Raw genomic sequence first — 21,066 nt, forward strand, 5'->3', positions numbered from 1 at the left:
AAGTAGTACTTTTGTGTTGTTGGAATTAAAAATTTATCTATGTGCGGCTCGACTCTTTACACCATTTATGTGGGCGATTTATAGGTCTAATATAACTGTGTTTTTTTCCTTCGTTTAACAGTTGGCTTGGAAAAAGTAGTCTGTCAGTTTACTGGTAGTAAATATTACGTCAGGCTGATATCATATTTTGAAAGGTAAAATAAAGACACAAACACTGTATAAATTTGAAACCAAGCACATTTTACTTAACTTTCTAAACAAATAATTTACAAAGTAACCTAAATATACAAGTTTTAAAATGCCATACAATTCTGATAAAGTTGATAAATAAGCTAAAGGAATAAAAACAATAAAGTTTCAAGTTCTGCCAAAAGTAAATAAGTATTACAATTAAAATGTATTTTTGAAACTCTGAGCTTGCGTGACTCTGCGCTGAAAAATAACAACAATGTAAATTATTTACTTATTATAAGTAAAGTATTTAAAGGTAACTACAGAAGCTGCCGTTAAAACAATAGAATTTTAGGTATTTAACTGAAAAAAAAACACATTCTAATTAATTTTAGAAAATTTACAATGAATTTTCTGAGATAAGATATATGGCCAAAAAAATAAATACAAAAGAATTTGTCAGTCCAAAACGTCTAAACTGTGTAAAAGAATGGCTTTGTTAAATGCTCTCTGACTGTATTACAAAGGATATAAAGCACACCTTCTTTGACAAGCAATCCAAAATTGATTTTACAAATCGTTTATGACTAATCGTTGTTTACATGCTCTGATTTCTTTTATAATTGGTCCTACTCAAGATCAGTGATGAAACAATATATACAATTATTTACTACTAAGTTTGTAACAATAAAGACAAACTGAAAGTACCAATAACTATTAACTTTAAGTAAATAATAAGGTATCAGAAATAAATATACTTAACATTTGTTTCAAGAATATGATGAATGTAATAAAAAGAATGAGCTGCCCGTAATAGACGATCTCAGTCCCTTAAAAAACTAGCTCAAAGGCAACGCGTTTTAAGCCTGTACTGTATATCATTTAATATGAAATATATAAGATATTGAATAATGATAAGTAATACTAAACCATAAATTGTATAATTCTATGTTGTAAAAGTCCAACTTTACAACAATATAGAACAAGGTTGGCACTTCAGGTAATGTACGGCATATATTATTTCCACAAATGAGTGATTTATGTAACTACAAAAATTATAGTAGTATAATATCTCTTTCATAGGAGTAACGTATATATTTTTCTTTATTTTAAATGACGAAATACTAATACTTTCTGAAAATATTAAAGAATAAGAACATCAGTATCTAATATAAAAATTATCATTGTGATCATTAGAGCTTTTGATATTTACAATGTGAAATTAATTTATTAGAACATTTACCGTCTGAAAACTCTAAAAAGCTGCTTAAATATGTAGTATGCCCATTTTTTTTATATTTTCATATACAAGTGATAGATAATGAGACATCAGATTCAGATTATATGAGCCATGCCATGAGAAAACCAACATAGTGGGTTTGCGACCAGCCAGGATCCATGCTGTTCGCTAACAGTTTCTCCAATTCCAATAGGCTTTAAAAGCGAACAGCATGGATCCCGACCAGACTGCGCGGATGCGCAGGCTGGTCTGGATCCATGCTGGTCGCAAACCCACTGTGTTGGTTTTCTCATGGCACGGCTCATATATATATATATATATATATAATGGGTAAGTTGTGGTGGCCTCGTCCTTTGCTCTATATCCGTTATTTATAGTTACTTGAAGCGCAATTTATAATATTAATAATAGCTTTATTTTTGTTATTTTAGAATAGGAATTTCCGTGTTTTGTTACTAAGTTTAGGTTTATACCACTTGACTCGGGTAGCTCGTTCTGTATTGTTAACATAAAAATACATTTCCATTTAATCGATATAGACTACTACACTACAGGTATCATTTAATCAATAGAATACTGAACAGTAGTGAGAATAAAAAAAGGTGATCAAGCGCGTTAAATAAATGTTCACCCTGGTAAGACTTTTGAAAATCTGAAAACAAAGCAGCAACGGCTTCTAAAGATGCTACAGAAACACATGAATACAATATTTACAAAATAAAGCAATATATATCGAGGGCTTGGCGCAAAACTATTGTATCTTGTTCTTTAATTATATACACTTACAACAGTTTTGCACCAAGCCCTCGATAAAGTGACACAGGTTTGGGAACAAATTTCAGTAGTAAATGGTAACAGTTTATAGGTTGAAGATGCGGTGGAAATAACTGGTTTACGCTTAACAGTTACCGGAGAGTATGAAATTTCCATCCGCACCTTCAACGAAATGAGGTTAGATTTTTATTTTGCATATTTTTCATTTAATAGAAGAGACATAATAATAGAACGAAAACTTTCATTCTTAAATTACAGCACATGAATCATCATACACGCCTGGTTGTTAGACGAGTTTTTCTAGAACATGCAAAAACACTGGAGAACCATGATCGTTTATAGGATAATTATGCGTTTATCAACGAACAAAGCATGTCATACAGTTTGTGTATACGAGCAGCTTGTACGACAACGAACTTGCAGATGGCGTCACATATAGCACTCTTTTGACACACTCTTATATAGTGGAATACACCAATACTAAGTAAATTAATCACGCTTGTGTATGGAACGCGTAGACTGCCTTGACATGTGCTTTTGCTGGTTTTTGCAGATAAAACAGTTTGTTATGTACATTGATTAGTTTGTCATGTACATATCTCATTTTGTGCTGTGCACTGACTAGTTTGTTCTGTACAATTAATGGTTGGTCATGTGCATTTTCCAATTTATTCGGTACAAATCATAATTTGTTATATAAATATAAGTGTACCGAATATATTGCTAAATGCACATGACGAACTATTTACTATTTAGAACAGACTGCCAGATCCACAAAACAAACTAATTGGTCAGCACAAACTACTGAATGCACAACAAAAACTAAGATATGTGCCGGACAAACTAATAAATGTACACAACAAACTGCTTTATCACATAACAAATTATGATTTGTACAGAATATATCGAATATATTATAACAGGAGATCTTTATGAAAAAATCTAACCTCAACCAAATGTTTTACTATTTTTCACAAAGTGATCTAAATATACAAGATATAATAAAGCAGCTTAATGAATAATAAGAATACTTTTTAAAAATTCTGCCAAAAAATAAACAGAAGAAAAATAAATGACTAAATTTAGAACAGTTACAATGAAATTGGTAAACCTCTCAGATTGGATAAATAGCCATGAAATAATCAGATATTAATTACTAAACCGTAAAAAAAGCTTTTTAATGTTGTCAGTCCAAATTTACTTTACATAAAATTGAAATTATCCCTGAATGCGTTTCTTCTGTAAGAGATAAAAAGTACATTCTGATTGGTCAGCCTCTTTCTGATCAGCCATCCAACATTGATTTTACAAGCTACCTATGACCAGATCATTGTTAACATGCTCATTTTTTGTTCGAAATTAGTCATGCTGAAAAAGATGGTGAAAATAAAAAGAAATATACAATGATATAAAATACTATTAAGTTTGTAACAATAAGGACAGACTAAAAGTACCGGTGACTTTTCATTCAATAAAAAACATACTTATAAGCTATTGAATAATGTTATGCAATACTAAAACAGTATATTGTCAAATTTCATGTAGTAAAAGTCCATTTTTACAACAATATGAAATAAATTTTGAATTTCAGGTGATGTACAGCATATATTATTTCCAACAACTGAGTGATTTATGTAACTATGCAAATTCTAAACAACATATATAGCATGCTCTTTCACAGAAAGAGTAGATTATATCTAACATATATCCAAAATATTTATATTTTGTATTTTAAATGAACAAGTGAACATACGATTGATACATTAATAATGAATACAGTGTCTCTTCTATCAAAACTAAATATTTTCTGAAAATATTAAGGAGTTAGAAAATTAGCAATAAATTATTATTGAGATCTTGATTTTTCCAGTGTAAAAGTTATCTGCCGTCTGAAAATAATGAAAAGGCACTTAGATACGTAGAATGTCTATTTTCATTAATAAATTACAGATAATCAAATATAAAAAACATCATTTTCTGAAAATTTAAATAATGGGCCACGCCAGTCATGGTAGTCCCACTGACCTTTAGATAAATTGAATAAAACAAAAATTATCTTAGAATCTTCAAACGCATTAGCGTTCTTTGTTTTTAATCACAGGTGGCAGTAACGTACCTCGGATTACAGTTATAATGTTTTCTCAGAAACAAGAGGGCCAAGATGGCCATAGGTCGCTCACCTGTGTAACACACCATAACAGTGTAAACACGTTTTACTTAGTGATTTCATGAAGACAAATATTCTGACCAATTTTCATTAAGATTGGACCAAAAAACGTGAGTGTAAACAAGCTTTTCCTATAATTTGACCAAGTTTCGGACCCATCTGACCCAGATTTGAAATCGGCCAAGACTTCATGATAACAAATATTCTGACCAAATTTCATGAAGATAGAATCAAAATATCTGCCCCCTTTGGTGTAAACAAGCTTTTTCTTTGATTTGACCTGCTGACCTAGTTTTTATCTCCACATGACCCAAATAAAAATTCATCCGATATTTCATGCAAACAGAGTGGAAACAAGCTTTTCCTTTGATTTGACTAGGTGACCTAGTTTTTGACCCCATATGACCCAGTTTCAAACTAGGCCTAAGAATCATCAAGATAAACATTCTGACCAAGTTTCATAAAGATAGGGTCATAAATGTGGTCTCTAGGTTGTTAACAATCTTTACCTCTGAAGAGTGCTAACAAGCTTTTCCTTTTATTAGATCTGATGACCTAGTTTGTGGCCCCATATGACCCAGTTTCAAACTTGACCTAGAAATCATCAAGATAAACATTCTGACCAAGTTTCATGAAGATAGGATCATAAATATGGCCTCTAGGTTGTTAACAATCTTTACCTTTGATTTGACCTGATGACATAGTTTTTGACCCGACATGACCCAGTTTCAATCCAGGCCTAGAGATCATCAAGACAATCATTCTATGCAAGTTTGTATCAGATCAAAACATAAATGAAACCTCTTTATGGCTGAAAGTGCCAAAATAGAAAATTTGCCCCTTTCATGTGCAGTAACTCTAGAACCTATGACAGAATCTAGTCGGTTTTCGAAAGAAACCGAGATCTTATGGTGATTTAGGTTGTTTGTAAATGTGGTTAAAAGCAAATCTAAAATGTTACTTCTGTCGTATTCACAAGGTAAAAATTACCAAGTTTTGGCCCTTTCAGGGGTCAATCAGGGACTATAACTCCAGAACCTATGATTGGATCTGACAGATTCATTATGAAATCCAAGAGTTATTGTGTTGAAAATATTTTACAAGTTTGTATCAAATCAAACCGTAAATGAAGTCTCTATATGGCTGCAAAAGCCAAAATAGCAAATTTTGGCCCATCAAGGGGCCATAACTCTGGATCCCATGATGGGATCTAGCCAGTTTCGGAAAGAAATCGAGATATTATGCCAACACAAGTTATATGCAAGTTTGATTATATTCGATTGCAAAATGCTGTCTCTATCGTGTTCACAAGCTAGAAATAACAAATGTTTGGCTCTTTAATGGACCATAACTCTGCAGCCCATGATGGGATCTGGCCAGTCTTCAAAAGGAACCGAGATATTATGCCAATACAAGTTTATGTGCAGATTTGGGTAAAGTTGATTGCAAAATATGGTCTCTATCGTGTTCACAAATCAAAAATAGTAATGTTTGGCCCTTCAAGGGGCCATACCTCTTGAACCCATGATGGGATCTCGCCAGTTTCCGAAAGGAACCGAGATATCATGCCAATACAAGTTTATGTGCAAATTTGAGTACAATTGATAAATAAAATGTAGTCTCTATCGTGTTCACAAGCCAAAAATGGCAAGTTTGACCCTTTAAGGAGCCATACCTCTAGAACCCATGATGGGATCTGGCCAGTTTTCGAATGGAACCGAGATATTATGCCCGTACAAGTTGTGTGTAAGTTTGATTAAAATCAAATACATAATGTGGTCTCTATCGTGTTCACAAGGAAATTGTGGACGGACGGACGACGAACGAAGGGCGATCATAAAAGCTCGCTCTGTCACTACGTGACAGGTGAGCTAAAAATGCCAAAAAGTCATTTTGAAAATGTTTTTGCCCCTGTGACAGACGTTCTGAATGTCTTAAATGTTTGTTTCTGGTGTTATTGTGCACATGTCAACGTATGCTTTACTGACTTAATCAATGTGTTTGTAGTAAACATCAGTGAATGAAAAGTATTGGATAGAAATTTAAGTATTTATCACAATAACTGTAAAAAAACCAAAGCTATCCCCTACACACTAAATCAGAGCGTATGTAAACAATGCCAAGGAGTGAAAACACATGAATTTTTATTAAATGCTAAATGTTTTGAAAAGAATATACACTTCTATTCTAACATACATGAAAAAATAACCAAAAAAAAAAAAACCCTACTAACTTTATTTTCGTAGGAAAAGTTTGTTTGCTTTCCCTATACCCCAAACCACTGTATCTTTCTTATAAATGCCACGTTATAATTAATCATTTATAAGAAATATCGTGAACCTGAAATACATTTCCATTCAGCCGATGTATACTACTGCACTACATGTATTATTAAATAAAAATCAAATAACACTGAATACCGGTAGTAGTGAGAATGAAAAATATGTGATCAAGCACGGTAAACGAATGTTTTATTTGATTATGTTCCCTGGTCAGACTTTCGATAGTCTGAAAACTAAGAGCGACTGCGGAATGAAAGTTCTTTATTCACAAGTAATTTTGGGTTTTACCTGCTGACTGTTTCGGACAGTTCTCTGTCCTTCATCACGAGAACTGACTTCCGGTCATCTTCGACTGTTTCCGCCACTGCACGGATGAACGGCGAAAACGGAATCGTAGACGCTTGCAAGCTTGTACACCCTCTCGTCATGGTTCATAGTCGAAGATTGGCGCTTGATATGTATTGCCTCTTATACTTGTCGAGTTCGGGTGTCACTCTCCCTATCCACTGTCCTCGCCCCCTTCCAGCTTATGACGTGATTTTTCTGAGTCACATGATCCGTAATTGTACTTTTGTTGTACTGAGGCAGTGAATTCTTCCTTTCTGATCTTGTGAAATTGGATCTTTCATGTTGTTGTGTATCTCTCATATCTTCCTTCAATCTGGTCTCAAACTTTCTCCAAGTCTCACCGATGTATACCTCATCACAATACATTCTATTTTGTACACTACTTCACATTTTTCACTATATTTTGTTTTATCTTTCGGGTGCACAAGCAAGGATCTTATAGTCTTGTGTGGCTTCATTGCCGTTGAAACTTTGTGTTTCCGGAATGTTCTCTCTATTGCCTCGGAAATCCCTTGTACGTATGGGAGTACCACGAGTCCACGCGATTTGGTGTCTGAATTGTCCTTCTTCTTTTGTTTCTTTTTCTTATCGTCTCTCTTGTTTTGTAGTGAACGCTTCACTTAATCAAATGTCCATTTTAGATATCCACACTTTCCTTGTGTTGTTCTGATATGTTTTTCCTCATCCGATCTATCTTTCTCCTCCGTCACAATTGTAAAACATCTCTCTATTAATGTACGTATGACACCTAGTTTTTGATGGAGAGGGTGGTGTGAGTGATAACTAAGGTACTGGTCGGTGTGAGTACTTTTGCGGTATACAAGTAACTTGACACTTCCATCACCCTTGTGCACTATTAGTGTGTCCAAGAACGCAGTTGTTCCATCCTTTTCCTCTTTGTGAGTAAACTTTATACTCCCGGTACTATCGACTGTATTCAGATGGTCTGTGATATTTTGCAATTGTCCCTTTTTGATGCGTTCTAGGACGTCATCAACATATCGCTTCCATAGCGTGGGCCGACAATCCAGTGGGGATGTGGCTATAGCCTGCTGCTCCAAGTACTCCCATGTATATGTTGGCTACAATGGGTGATACTGGGCTCCCCATGGCCGTCCCAAATTTTTGTCTATATATTACTTCCTTAAATTGAAAGTAAGTTGTGGTGAGTATGAACTTGCATAACTCCATAATGTCCGGCACTGACAAATGTGTACGGTCTTTCAAGGTGTTACCTTTTTCAAGTCTGTCTGAAATCACTGAAATGGCTTTCTCAATGGGCGTGTTCGTGAACAACGATACCACGTCGTTGGATGCGAAAGTCTCAACTTCCTGTATCATGACAAATGCAAGAGAGTCAGACAAGTTTTTGGAGTTTTTCACGTGGTGCTGCGTTTCCCCTACTATTGGACCTAACACGTCTGCTAATGCTCGAGAGGTATTGTACCCTATGGAGCCACACTAGTCAACAATTGAACATAAGGGGTTTCCTGGCTTATGTATTTTGGGAGTGCAATACATACGGGGTATAGTTTCCGAAACTGGATAAAGATACCTGTACTGTTTCTCGTCAATCTTTTTCTCTCTTTTAAGCCTAGTCAGAATTCCAATCAGCTGACGCTTGTATGATGCAGTAGGATCCTTATTTAACTTTTCATAGGTCCTATCGTCAGACAACATGTCATTAACTTTCGACTCTTACTCATCCTTGTTCATGACAATCGTAGCCTTTACTTTGTCGGCCAGGAGGATCATGGTTTGGTCGTCCTTGGACAGTTCTTTTAGGGCATTTCTCTCCTCCTTTGTGAGGTTGGAATGATTCCGTTTTCGCCGCTCACCCGTGCAGTGGCGGAAACAGTAGAAGATGACCGAAAGACAGTGCTCGTGATGAAGGACAGAGGACTGTCCGAAACAGTCAGCAAGTAAAAACCAAAATTAGTTGTGAATAAAGAACTTTCATACCATCGATTTACCAACTAAATGAACTCCTTCAAGAATAAGAGCGACTGCTTCTACAAATGCTGTAAAAATAACAACAAAACAAACATGAATATGTTATTTACAATAGTTACACAGCTTTTGGAACCAATCATTTTGTCAATGGTTTATACGTTGAAGATGCCTACTTTCATTCAGACATATTTAATTAATTAGTTATTGTTTCTGCATGTTATTTACTCTGTTAACAAGTGCGTCAGCAACACTTTACGTTTTTAATTCTCTTCGAAGTTTGCTGAGATTGTCGAAGATTCGTAATTAGGTGCAGGCAGAAACCGGCAACTATATTTGATACTCTTTAGGATTATTCAGCTGGTAGGAGAAGTTATTAAAATGTGACATTCAAAAAATGATATTGTAAATAAAAGAAAAATAAGGCAGTTAATGAAAGGCTTACATAAAGGAATTTTTAGAGGAACTGAAAATTGCACACGATTTTTATTATTTCGAAAGATAGCTTTTCAGGAAATAAATGTATAAGGTACTTAACACTATATGATATCATTAAATGGGTCAGTTTCAAGTTAATCCAGGTAGAATTATCTCTTCGCAAGACCTATTCCTCTAAAGTTCTGCATGCCTGGGAAATTATTTACAGTACACTTTCAATGTAAGATTATGTGAAGTGTGTATTGAATAAACTGAACTTATCTTTGTTGTAGAATATAAATAATAGAAAAAAAAACGTATTCCTGCAATTAATCTTTTAGGTTTTATACAGCTATACAGATGCTCAATAAAGCAATATTCATGTTATTCGAAGGAACATGTTTAGCATAAGAACGTAAGATATAACCAATGCATGTTTTCTGATGCAATATTTTCTAGAAATTTTCAAACTCTTCTGTCTTGTTTTCATCAAATTGCATTACGAGATATCTACAACAAACATCTTTTTCTAAAAACGATTCATATCAAAAGAGATATTGTATACATGAATAACGAATTTTACATAGAAAAAGAGCAGCAAAATATGTTTTTGTTTGTTGTGTGTGCGTTTGTATTTTGTATGTGCGTGTCTGCTCTGCTGCGCTTTACGATGTATGAAGACTGCTTTAAGGAACGTTGCTTTCCATGTTGAATATTTATCCTTGCTCCAATTTTCCACTCAACACCCGACCCTTTTATCTACTGCTTACCCCTCCCCTTTTTCTGCATTGTGTCTATAATTAAAATGTACTTGTTGTTCGATTTTTGAAGCAATCCGTCTGAAATATTTTTCCGTTACAACTTTTTTTCGTTTTGGACCTACTTTGCGGTGCATGGCTCTATGGTTGTGTTAGGGGTGATCTTTTATCTTTTGTTATAATCAAGTTCACAGTGTAATAAAACTTAGCTATATTTATTTTCTTCCAACTGACAAAACATTTACATTGAGTGATTAATACTTTTGAGATTTGTCTGTGTGTTTCAAAGGCTTATAAATTACAAGGTTTTGCCATATTCAATTTGCAATATTCAAGTTTCTCTATGTTTTGAAATAAATCTTAAGGCCGTATTATGCTAAATTCAATTGCGTGATTAATGTTTTCGAGAGTTGTCTATATTTCCAAATCTTCAAAATATCTTTTGAAAAACACAAAGACAGCTTGTAATTGAGAACAGATTGCAGTATTAAACGTCATAAAAGTCGATATCATAATAAAATGTGGCCGATTTCTTTATTGATACCAATGATTTTACGTACAATGTTTAATCGTATGTTTGAGAATAGAGTATATTCAAATATTCACATGATATGCGGATGATTATTGGAAGTGTACGATCCAGGGTAAAAAAAAAATATATATATATATATATATACATCAACAAATTTTGCAAAAGACAAAAATAAGAATAACATGCATAATATGTTTCTGTTTCAAGTTCAGAAAGAAGAAAAAGTATTATGATTGTGCATCACAATTGAATGCCTGCCTGTGTAAGACAGGGTTTTCTCACACCCGAGGGAAAACGTGAACTAAGGCAGACATCATGTTAGATTATTTTGCGTGCCTACTGTTAATGCCATTGCATCAGTTTCAAAGATGTAAATCAAAAGTCGCTCATACACTGATCTCCTAAGACAATAACCTTGCTTATCTTTCTCACGTGCACATATTGGCGTCATACTATGACGTCATAGTGCATTTTTATTTATAATATCTTTGTAAATATTGCAATAATATCTAAGGTAGGCAAGAAAAAATATCTAAGACGAATGCCTGAGTAAGGCAGGTGCTTTCCCAAACCTCGCGACAGCGTGGATAAAATAACTCAGTAGCACTCGGCTTTCCACTCATTGCTAACCCATCTTACACAGCCAGTCATATAAGATCCTTATATAATAATTGCATAAATACATGGGTAGCGCTATTAACAAACAAAATTACATAATGAGAATAATATGAACAATATCAGTTTTATTTTAATATTTTTAAATTTAAATAAATGATACACGCATTTACAGATCTGTAATTCTACTTCTCATGTACCAGTAGTTTACAAATATTTTCACATTACCAGATTCTGACATTGCAAAAAGCGGCATATTGCTGCGAAAGAGGCAATAAAGAGACTATCAGACCTGTGGTAATTAAAAATGTAACCGTAATTAAATGCAATTAAATTACATTCCCTAAGTAATTGAATGTAATTTGTAATTGGGGCATGTGTTAACTACATGTAATTGTAATTTAATCAATAATTGACGATTATATTTCAGTAACTTTCCAGTTACATGGCACATGCTTTATTTCAGTTTGTTGAACAATATTACCAGTGACACTTCTCTTAAACATGCTAATTTGCATTTCATAGATGTGAAAAATAATAATAGATTATTTTGGTAGGTGTTAATCCTTTGGACATAGCTCCTTTGTTCTGATATAATTGTTTTATTAGCATAGAGCCAACTGTTTTGATGATGTTTTTCACTATGTGTTTGAAGAAAATGATCAAGTTATTGAAATTGTTATTTGCATCATTATTATTTTGATTTTTATCGGAGCAAAAACTGAAAAGCTTTGCATTCAGTTTAATCATTTTTTATCTGTGATAAAATATGTCGTATTAAATGATACAAACAACATAACATTTCACATCACAGTTCTAACAAGATAAAAAAACATAATTATTATTGTAGGTATTAGGAGTATTCTATAGTTTTAGTGACATAGTTATTCTAGGATGGCTCAAGAATGTTTTACAACTTATTTCCAATGGTATCCTTTTGATAACATGTAGTGTCAAGGATACAAACTTTAAATACATGATTAAAATGTAAATGATTGAATACTGAACTATACTAGCTTAATGTGAAACATACTGCAGAACCATGATCGTATAAACTTCAGAGAAATTCAGATCTCGTAGAAATACTTGGCTTTACATGCATTTTCTCTAACTGAATTTTGCTTGACAATGTATTGAATAATAATTAAGGGCTGATTATTAGCTTCTTTTGCAATATTAAGGGCTTAGAAATGTTCTCCCGCAAACATACATTTTACTTTGAGCATAAATTCAATTTTGAAATTACTGAAATCAGTTTATATATGTAGTACAAAGTAAAGAACTTTGCTACAGTGTTCATGTAAGAAGCATGTTAGGTTGTTACCACATTTGGTATTGTAATTGAATGTAATTATTACAATTTGCAATTTAATTGTAATTTAATTAATTCCATTGGAAAATTTCATGTAATGGTTATTGTAAGTTAATTTGACATTTCACAATGTAATTGCAATTTAATTAATTACATTTTGAAGTAACTGACACAAGGTTTGGAGTATATATTATGAAATATGTACAAGCTTACATATTAAAAACAGTTTAATATCACTGTATGTATAAAATAACTACTTTAAGATAAGCTCCTTTTGCTTTACGATATCACAAGAAGTAACAAATTACAAATTAAAATAGCGACGTGTATTTTGATGTAATAACGTGTTTTTATTTTCTATTAAAAGAAATATTTTACTGCTGTAAAAACTGGATCGAAAACAAACATGATTAATCTTCATATCAGTTAATATTGCTCTAGGAATCGAATTCACGAAAAATGTACTGAGCACGTGTCTGAAACAGAGCGCGCTAACGTTTCACCGAGGAATTACTGATTGTATCAGAAAAATTGTATAAGGATTTCATCTTCTGTATTTCATTTGTTTGACGCCCTAACAATGCAAAATACTATAAATATATTCATACCAATGTCATAATGTTTAGTATGCCTATTTGTTCACATGTTAATACAGAATACCTGTATCTTACCACTAGCTTAACCTTTAGCCTGCTAAATTACTAACATGGACAGTTCAATCATTCAATATAGACAGTACCACTTACTATTTGAAGGAATGTCCACTGAATATTTACAGACTGAAAAGCGAACAGTGCAGACCATAATCAGCCTGCACTGGTCGAAAAGGCAGAATCTATTGCCTGCAGCAGGTTAAAGGTTAATCGTCGCCTTTCAGTATGAGCTAGCCCAAACCAAAATACAAGCATGCGACAAGATTGTGAGAAGTTTGTAATAAGCATGCGTAAGCTTACTGCAATCTTAAAAAGATTGCAGCCATGTAATATAATGCTTGCAGATGCTCGCATAGAAATTAAGTCTGCGGATAAGTCTTGCTTCGCATATCATAGAAATAATACACTTAATTGTAAAGGAATTAAGTGTATAATTTCTATGAACTTTGTATACTATGCATCGGATTACAATTGCATGGTATTAAAGGTATCCAGTTTCGGTTCTTCAATAAAGTTTTATTGAAAGGTCATTGTTTTATCAAATTCCGCCAGCAGTGTTGTCTACATATTTTGTTCAATAAAAGATTATGTTCGATGTAAAGAAAATTGACAAATCACCTAATTGCCAGTACAGAATGAGAGGACATCTTATGAAATAAATTCTACAAGGTAACTAATGACCAAACAAAGTATGAAGGTTGTAGGCACAGTTACTATAGCAACACCGCTTGTGTCCTTATTCATCGTCTTGTAAACTGAATTAAAAGCATTTTCCGCTTTCCATTCTTTAACTGCTATTATAATGTCTTTTTCACATTCTACAATATAAGCTGTCCGGGTACCTGGTAAAAAAATGTGTCGATACATTGTAAGTAATATCAAAATTCTAGAACGCGGTCATAATATTTTTTGAGTACTCTGCAATTACTATATGTAACATATAGAATATTTAAATTGAATTGTTATAGACAGGCATTGCACATTTTAAAGAATGTCATCACTAGAGTGTGTGCAAACTATTTTTTCCTTTATTTGATAAGCATAAAACAGAAATAAAGACGACTTACTTTGATCAAAGGCTATTTCATTTTGTGACTCATGATTCATTATCAACCAGAACCGTAGGATGTAGCTTCGCCAGAAGAACATATCGTCTATCATTTCACCAATCGTTTCCGTACCACAGTTTCTCTCTTTGATTTTGCTCACCAGGTTTGAGATATTGAGTGTAGTCGGAAATGCTTTTGTATAGTTATCCTCGCCTTTTGTTGAGTTGTGACCGAGAGTTTCAATAGTTTCATTTTTCCTTTCGAAAAATACAATTTTTTGTTTTGCAGTTGTTGTGTTAAAGAAAATAGTATCATCATGCTCCAAATACTTGATCTGACTGTCAGTGTCACTGCCGACAAATATCACACTATTCAGTTTGTCTGAATATCTAAGTGCGTTTTTACTCTGAAGATCACTGGCATTTTCAACACCCTCGAGGTCGTCTTTGACAAGCTGAGGAAAGTGATCGATACACCCATTTTTCTTCGCTTCAAATTCTGCAACCAGCTTCTCCACATGGCCAGTCCAAAACTCCTTGGTTTGGTTTGACAAATCGACAACGCTGAAACGTTCATTCGTTAAATCTATTGCAAAAGCGCTTGATACGAGATCCATGTAGTAGACCATAAACTCTTGCAGACTTGTTAGACTACAGTCGACCGTTTCAACGAACACGTCTATCAGACGTTTCTTCTGACCATTAACAGATATCTTCGCAGTCAGTACTCTGGCAATATTTTGTATATTAACTTCGTTTACTGTGAACTTTTCTTTAAGGTTTAGCAGTATATCACAAAACAACAGATTTTTTTAGTAAATGAACAGCATCTTGACACACAACTTATCTGTTCAATACATGTTTTACTGTTTTGTCCCACAGAGTTGGATACTTAAAATATTCTAAATGAGTTGTCCCCCTTTAAATAAGAATGCCATTTGTAAAGAAATAAATGTAAACAATTGTTAAAAACGATGTTTTACCTAGTAATGTAAAGTTTAAACACTCGCACGATGATGCAAATGCATCAAAACGAAGACATGAAACAGCTTTTAAATAATGGTGAGTTTTTAAAGGCGCTGAACTGTCCAGAAGTGTGGCCCCTTCATGCAGTCCCTTTCCGGAATTCAATACATATATGAGTAAATTGACAATGGTTTTGTAGAATAATATAAATGTTTTATACGCTGTTAAATTTTCATGTAAAACAATACTTTCTTTCTATGATTTGATGACGTTCGAACTTTTTTCTCCGAAACATGGACCTATACCTTAAACCTTTTTATGTTTTCATCTCTAGCTACCTTCGTTTTTGAGTCAATGATATTTCGAAAATCATCCAATAAAGAACTGGTGACTCCGCTTATGTCAAGTAAACGCTTAAAATGATCGTGAAGATCAATGTTTGCTATTATAGAACGTGTAGATGTATCAATTTTGTCAGACAACACCTTTTCCAAATCCTTGTACTTACTGTCGTCTGTGTACGTTTTGTCATCATCGAAGCTGTCAGTGAATCCGTAAATGTCCAAACCAAACGTAAACGCTGATATAAGATATCCAGCAGCTTTAACTAAAAAAAATGATCCAACAGTTCCACATATTATCAGGATACCAACAAGAATCACTTTCGGTCTAGGTCTCATTTTCTTAACTCTTACTAGTGAAGGAAATAAGATTATGTAAACTGCAAGTACCTATTTAGGTATTTATCTGTTAATGGTTATGCGCTATATTTAACAACATTTTATATCTAAATTTATTACAGTGCATTTTATTTGACCTGGAAGGGCGTGGTTTCGCAACGGTCCACTACATTATTGTGCAGGGTATGTAGTACATGTAACCAATGAAGCGTTGAATTTAAGTCGTTGGTTACCGAAGATTACGGAATTAAACAATTACATTGCTCTACCTATTTTGCTCGTTTTTTGAGATTACCATTATTTGCATAAGTCAGAGATTAACTCCGCCCCACCAGGTCGAATAAAACGCACTATACGTACAGGTGCGCTTCATAAATTGTGCACATATGCATTTATAGTCTGGCTACCGACTAGTTAATCTTTTTTTTTTTTAGAAAAAATAATTCTTTTATATAATATTCTGACTTCATCAGTCTTGGCTCTGATTATCTTATGTTTAGGGAATAAAAGGGACATAATGATACAAAATTTGTATAGCCTCAGGAGTTATCTCCTGTGAACAAAACATAAGGTCTGAACACAGACTAATGCATTTAGTGCAAAAATTAGTACTAACCTCCTGACGTGTAGTAATGAGTCTGACCAAGACTGGGTACCTGGATAGATCTAAATTTTGAGGAGAGGTCATTGAAGGCGACTTAAAAGTATACAAACTTAGAATATTTCACTATTTTGGCCATATCTTGAAGATTTTCTACCTATTTCGAGCCCCTATCACCTGAACATACTAACCATGTAAATGAAGGTATATATCCTGGATACAGTTTGAAATCTGGAGTAGCTCTAGAGGCTATTGGGTAGGTCATACATTGATGTATAGTAGTATATGTTCAAGTCGCTACATGTTGGGTACAATATATGGATGTGTAGATAGATGATTCCACTTCGAAGAGTCAAAAGTCGTCCATTACATTTTTGGCCTTTGACAGACGGACAGACGTTCAGATTTTGCGGAAAAAAAGGCAAGATACAAAGTCGAAATTTCGTTAATAACCCGAATGTTTTAGTTAGTATCTCGAAATTTCGAGTTAATAAATAAAACGCACCTGGCACTAATGTTTTTCCGTACTTAGCCTGGTTTGTTAGAAGAAAAGATATTTAGATCATATTGACATGAACAGGAATGAAAAAAATAACGTACATTCAAAGTGAAAGAAAGTTACTTCTAGCACGTATAATTGTAACAATATGATATCACAAAACATTGAAAATAACACTGAATGTGTTGTATCATTGTGAAAATTAATAAACAATTTTCTAGTTTAATTTTGCTTGTTATGTCATTTTATTGTAGATTTTGTAAAACAGTACAATGTTCAAGTTTCGGGGACAAATCTCAAAACAACCGCATCTGATTTGGTTGTTTCTAGGCGTAAATTTATCGTTCTTTGATAAGCAAAATACAGATAAAAGTAGTAATTTGGAAGAAATATGTCAATGTCGTTTAATAATCTTAATGATGGTTTCACAAATAGCTTTCAATTTCTGCGTATTATGATATAGAGACATTTTGCGTTGTTACTTGCATTTCCATTTAAACTGTACAATGGTTTATATTTAAATCATAACTGAATGATCTTACAATGCATTTCGTGTCTTAAATAGATCTTATTCAGACGCGATTTCAAAAATCATTAGTCAGCTTACGTCAAAACATAATGGTTGTGACAACAGTCCGTCTGCTGTCAATAGTTTTTCGTGAAATTCAAACAATCCTCTACTGTTATATTCATGAAAAATCAATTCTTTAGTAATCGAGCTATTGCCTTTCTAGTCAAAACAAAAAATAATGGAATAAAAATAGATACACGTGTATTTACATCCACTATATTTTTTGTAGGTTATTTTCGTATAAATATCATTATTGTAATAATATCAAGCAAGATTGCACGCGCAATTCACAAAGGATACAAACAAAATGGCCTCGTTCGACAAATTCTTCTAAAATTTGACACCAACATTTAAAAACCCCCATTAAATTACGGCTATAACTACTATTTCTGACAGTAAAGATCAAAACTAAATCGACACGAATATATGATTTTTCTAAATAAAAACCAAAAACGATTTAAAAGGCCGTGTGCAAGTATTTTCTATTTAGATTTTGAAAAGATCGATATTCAGACTTTCTGATACTCGTGGAAAGCAAATCACTTATTTTTGTAGTAAACTACTATAACAATTTAAATATAAAGATTGAATGCTATATTTGTGGGTTTCCCTGGACCCTACATATATAAATATACATACTGTACATACTGTATACATTCAATTTTCATATGCTACAAAGGTTCGATCTGGCAACAAAAGATTAATGAGAGCTTTTGAATTACTGGCCTAAGTAATTATGATAATCATGTGTACAAAGTGCAAATTCTAGAGCTTTTGCTGTAAGAACATGAACCATAAGTCAAATTTTAACAACCAAATACTACCAAATACAAATGGTCAAGTTATGCAGAAAGGCAAGATACGGTTTTATTAGAATTTCTTTTCTTTTAAGAGGAACTTTATAAACAAATGCAAAGTGAATTTACACATTTCTATAAGCCTAGCTACGACCAAAATTATCAAAAGCGATGAAAATCCCTAGAAAAGTGTCCAGTAAGTATCCCTTAATCGACAAGATTGTTAAACCCAATAACCTGCTTAGTATTAAACATCAAAAATATGATTCGTGACATCCAGATGGGATTTACCGGCATGGGTAAAATCACCGGAAATGCCAGTCCAGTGTGCAAGAAAACCCCATTTGGCACCTCCATGCCAGATGACTCTCGAGCTGTTGATGATTTTTTGTCTGTTTGTTTTGGGTTTGACGCCATTTTTCAACAGTATTTCAGGTATGTAACGGAGTATAAATATAGAGAGTCAGTGGCGCAGTGATTAGCCGGTTGGACTACAACGCCAGCGGTCTTGGGTTCGATTCCCGGTCGCGGCTGATATCCCAACTAGTGTTCAGTGCTTTGTGATTTACTTAAATTGGTACTGTTTCCATCAGTATCGGCCTAAACTTGATGCTGGGGAAGTAAATATGACATCTGCCGGCTGGAAATAAGTTGTTCCATCCATTCTAGGTGGAATCTTTCATCGACTACCCACATTGAACAAGAAACTTTACTTTATCTTTAACTGAGGTGGAGGACGAATAATATTTCAGACACAATTTCTTTTATCAATCGTCACGGAGAACATACGACCCCTCGATCCGTAGATCTGCGCTCTGGGCACTGTTAATGATAATCCAACTCGTGACGTAATCACTTTCATTTCATTTCAGTCTGAATGAAGCCGCATGAGTAACCAAGTTCAAAGAGAATAAAAGAGCCCAAAAGTGCGTGTCAAAATATCATCATCGGAACGTATGACAAAATACGAAAATTGCTGCATGTCTACACGCATTTAGTGTATAATATGCATAATATACTGACTACTGGTTAGGGTTAATATTACCATAGTTACAAAATATATACACTAAAGATACCCTTCATTCCAATTTCTTGAATCTGGTATATACCAGAGTCTCTACTATATCACAGTCGTGCCAGATCTGTTTTAGTCACAGTCCTTTTAGTATTTTTATAGTTCTTAGATAGTTCTTTCATCCTGAGGTGAAACCAAAAGTTAACATCTCAAACCAAACTAAAGTTGCCATCAAAAATGTAAATTTCCTTTACACTTCGGACATTTCATATAATTACCTACGGTGTTTGAAGCACATATTATAGAAAAAAAAATACTGAGGGTGTTAGACTTACAAAGGATGTTCAGATCAAGTAATCTGTAATAAGGTTTAGTCTTCTTTCATACTGACACTTTATACTGACACTGACATTTTCTCAGAAAACCCTCTAGGATCATCTCAATAGAGTCATGTATTATGCTAATGAAAACCTTATTCGAGTTTTATTCCTTGTAGAGACATTTGTTAGTTAGAATTATTATTAATACGGGATTTTTCTATTGGTATAGATATGGCTTATGCATGTTTAAACATTTCACCTATAATTGTTTCCTACAAATGTTGACAAACTGATATTGAATGTCGCAGAAAATGAACACGAATTAATCTTTTTTTATAGAAGACTAACAATATGTTAACAGGGTCAACCTGTTTTAATGTTTCTCATATTTTTTCCTGTAAGTATTAAGTGTCTGGCGTATCAACGTTACAATATATAGTAATACAATTTCGTCTAAGATTTATCACTGGTCACACATATTGTAATTAGTAGACTATGAGCCAGAAGGGGTTTTGCTCCCCCCCCCAGGGGGAATTTTGTGGATCATATTTTTTTGAAACTCCAATGTGTGGTGAACATTTTGGCATAAAGTTTGCAACTGGCGAGTGGGGCTTTTCTCCGTAACACCACCTTAAAATACGTTACCCTCAAAACCAAAAATTTTTTCTTCAATTTTTACAGACGAATGGTACCATTATGTTAGTAAATCATTTCAAGTTTGCATATTTTATTACAAGGTGTATATTAGATGCTGCAATTTGATAAAATTTCAATATCTAAAATGTGATGTTAAAGAAGAAAAATATCGGAAAAAGATACGTTACCCTAAAAAAGCAACATTTTTGGCATGAAGTTTTTATTGCAAATTTAGATGACCAGGTAATTAGAAATTGAAGTTACTATTAAAATGTTCAAAGTTTAGCAAAAACAATGATATATAGATTGCTAGTTTAAGTTAAGGGAAAGCATATTTTTAGCGATTCTTAAAATGTAACGTCATTCTTCCAAAATATGCTAATTTTCAATCATACCTACTTCAAACATGTTTTTCATAAAAATGTTCTATCAATTTTACATTGACATTCTTTAGTTACATGTTATACAACTATATACTTATTTATCAACAAACCTCTAACTTGTAAGATGTCTTACATTGAATTCTACATTACATTTTACGTTAACAAACATACAAATTATATTGTATGTCTTCATTTTCTTTTAAACACACTTTATCAGTTGAAAAGAAACAACAACAATATAATTCTGTTCTCAACAGTATAGTTTTGCATTTCAAACTGAAGGTTTAACTTAAAACACGTATAAATATATCAAATTTAGTTACAGTTTACG

At 33.3% G+C, this 21,066-nt stretch overlaps 1 long non-coding RNA gene across 1 annotated transcript; it reads right to left on the reverse strand.

Annotated features, from left to right (window-relative positions):
- Positions 1-219: 219 nt before the first annotated feature.
- LOC128557040 (uncharacterized) lies at positions 220-16,230 on the reverse strand. Its single transcript, XR_008371001.1, has 2 exons — positions 14,287-16,230; positions 220-14,061 (listed from the first exon to the last, which is right to left on the reverse strand). It is a non-coding gene; the product is annotated as an uncharacterized LOC128557040 (long non-coding RNA).
- Positions 16,231-21,066: the final 4,836 nt, after the last annotated feature.

This window comes from Mercenaria mercenaria, chromosome 5 (genome assembly GCF_021730395.1).
Source record: "Mercenaria mercenaria strain notata chromosome 5, MADL_Memer_1, whole genome shotgun sequence".
Taxonomy (NCBI): Eukaryota; Metazoa; Mollusca; class Bivalvia; order Venerida; family Veneridae; genus Mercenaria; species Mercenaria mercenaria.